This window comes from Symphalangus syndactylus, chromosome 9, assembly GCF_028878055.3.
Source record: "Symphalangus syndactylus isolate Jambi chromosome 9, NHGRI_mSymSyn1-v2.1_pri, whole genome shotgun sequence".
NCBI lineage: Eukaryota > Metazoa > Chordata > Mammalia > Primates > Hylobatidae > Symphalangus > Symphalangus syndactylus.
In genome coordinates, this window is record NC_072431.2 from 107,755,999 (window position 1) to 107,759,127 (window position 3,129).

The window sequence follows — 3,129 nt, forward strand, 5'->3', positions numbered from 1 at the left end:
AAACATTGCTTATCAAGTTACATTTCATTTGTTGGTAGATTTCCCTTGGTTGTGGCAAGAGCATGGTATGAGACTATCCTACTCATCCATTACTAGAGGCAAAGTAAATGTATAAAAGCCTTTGGCAAAGCGATTTGCACATATATATCAAGAACCATGCAAGCATTCAGGCCCTTTGACCCAGCAAATCTAGATCTGGGGATTTTAAGGAAATGACAAAAACAGGAGAATGTGATATGTATGAAGACATGCACTTTGGGATTATCTGTGATAGTGAAAAACTGGAGTCCTTCTAAATATATAATACTAGGGAATGATATATCCACTTAAAAGAGTATTAAGCAGCCATTAAAATAATTATTAAAACATTTATTTTTAAATGATAATTATGAAGACCTGTGGCATTATAATGATAAACTGTCAAGTGAGAAAGCCGAATGAATGAGGCTCTAACTACACTCATAAATCACCTATGTAAATTTTGCCTGAAGTAAGAGGAGCACTGAACAGTTCATTTGTTAGGGTGGTAGGATTATGGATAATTTTCTTTCCTTTTAATTTCCCTTATTGTTGTAACATTACAAACTAAATAAAAATCTGGGAAAAAATACAATGACGGCAACAGATAGGTACATTGTATTGTATCCTTTGTAAATCCTTTCACTGAAGAAAGGGATTAAATGTGGCTTACCATAGCAAATCATAAAATAAGACTCACATTTTGCATTTCCTTTAGACCCTCCTACCCTTCTGAGAATAAATTAAAATATAAACACCAGAGGTGAGTTTTTAAAATCCAGGATTATCCCATTATTCTATTTAAAACATATAAGAAGAGAAAATACACTTTTTTCTTCTGGATTAAAAGTTTCCCTGGCCAAGTTCCGTATGTCTGTTCTTCCCTATTGGCAGGTCATGGGTCCCCATTCCTACCACAGGAGTTTCTCAACCTGTTGACTTTGCTCAGCTATAGCACAGACAGTGGTGAAATCATTAGACTGAAGGAAACCCAACAGTTCTTGCTTTGTGAAATGAGCAAGCTATTTCTGCCCAGGCTACAACCTGGGTCTTGTATCAGGATCTCCTGAGATGATGTGCAGGAAGGCACAGAAGTGCTTTGCAAATCCTCCAGAGCTGTGACCATTTGGATCTTCTTTCTTTAGCAGTCAATGTAACATAATGGAGGACGGAGGACTACAGGGATAGAGTGGACTTAGGGGAGTGGGGAGACGGGGCCTGGGTTTTAAGGCAACCCTAAAGTGTTAGTGGTCAAATGATTTGTGTGGAAAATCAGACTGGCTTTCAAATTCCAGCTCTGCCGTCTCCTAACTGTGTGATCCTGGGCAACTTCCCGGTGTCTGAGCCTCAGAGTTGAGGCTTCATCTGTGAAACCGGAGTACTAACAAAACCTGCTGCACAGGTTTGTTCTGAGGATGGAATATGATCATGTATGCAAAGCACAGTGCCCAGTGAGTGTCCAAGAGATGTCCGTTTTCTCATTAGTCTTGCCCCTCCCATGAACTCACTGAAGAACCTTTGGCAATTCTATTTCCTTCTCTGGGCCTTAGTGTCTCCATATGCAAAATGGGAGAAGGGATGGACTCAGCTGTCTCCCAGGGCTGTTTTAGCATATGGGCCTATGATTTCACAGTGGTTCTTGTAGCAATGTCCTTTTCTTTTCTTTTTCTTTTCCTTTTTTTTTTTTTTTGCAATTTTTATTTAAATAGAAATAAAATGGGCACATGGGCTGTCTATTCATTTTCTTTGCTGCACAGCCTTGCTTTGTGACTGGTGACTCTGATGGCCAGCTGGGCTGCGCTTTCCACAATGGCTTTCTGGTTCTTGGAGGAAACATTGGAAGCGATCTCAGCACAGTAAGACTTGTCACACCTCAGCAGCACTTCCAGCTCCTTGATGTTGTGGACCAGGAACTTCTGTAAGCTACTGGGCAGCATGTGCTTTGTTTTTTTTTTGTTTTTTTGTTTTTTTGTTTTTTTTTTTTTCTGAGATGGAGTCTCGCTCTGTCGCCCAGGCTGGAGGGCAGTGGCGCAATCTCGGCTCACTGCAAGCTCCGCCTCCCGGGTTCACGCCATTCTCCTGCCTCAGCCTCTCCGAGTAGCTGGGACTACAGACGCCCGCCACCGCGCCCGGCTAATTTTTTGTATTTTTAGTAGAGACGGGGTTTCACCGTGGTCTCGATCTCTTGACCTCGTGATCCGCCCGCCTCGGCCTCCCAAAGTGCTGGGATTACAAGCGTGAGCCACCGCTCCCGGCCGTGCTTTGTTTTTTTGTTGCTCCCATAACCAATGTTGGACATCAAGAGCTGGCTCTTGAACCTTCTCTGAATCCTGTTGTCAATACCTCTAGGTGTCTGCCAGTTACACTTAATTTTGACATATCAGTCTGACTGCTGCCGGATGAATGTCTTCTTCCTCTTTTTGAAAATCTTGGGCTTCATGAGGGGTCTGAGGGCAGCCATGATGTGAGTAGGAGATGGCTGCCACCTCCATAGGCAGCACCCAGGAAGAAAGGGCAATGTCCTTTTATTTTTTGAGACAGAATCTCACTCTGCTGCCCAAACTGGAGTGCAATGGTGCGATCGTGGTTCACCATAACCTCTGCCTCCCAGATTCAAGCTATTCTCCTGCCTCAGCCTCCCAGGTAGCTGGGATCACAGGCACAGGCCGCCATGCCCGGCTAATTTTTGTATTTTTAATAGAGATGGGATTTCACCATGTTGGCCAAGCTGGTCTCAAACTCCTGACCTCAAATTATCTGCCCACCTCAGCCTCCCAAAGTGCTGGGATTACAGGCATAAGCCACCGTGCCCGGCAGGGAATGTCCTTTTAAAAATAGATTGTATGCGAATCTGTATCTCAATGGGACACAGCCATGGGAATGGGGTCGCAGAAGTTTTCTATAAGATTAGGCTCTCAGCTCCATAATCCTGCCCTTGCTTTACTCCTGAATGTGCTTCCTCTAGTTAACATTCCAAAATCACCCATCCCTTCCAGCTGGGATTATTCCAAAGACATCCAAAGACATAGAGGAGATGCTGTAATGCCCCTCAAAGTGGCATAGTGAGGGTTCCCGTGCAAAGATCTGTCTGAGCAGATCTCTTCCTCTGGA

General features: G+C 43.7%; 1 pseudogene; it reads right to left on the minus strand.

Annotated features, from left to right (window-relative positions):
- Positions 1-1,751: 1,751 nt before the first annotated feature.
- LOC129490602 (large ribosomal subunit protein eL32-like) lies at positions 1,752-2,479 on the minus strand (annotated as a pseudogene).
- Between the last annotated feature and the right edge of the window lie 650 nt (positions 2,480-3,129).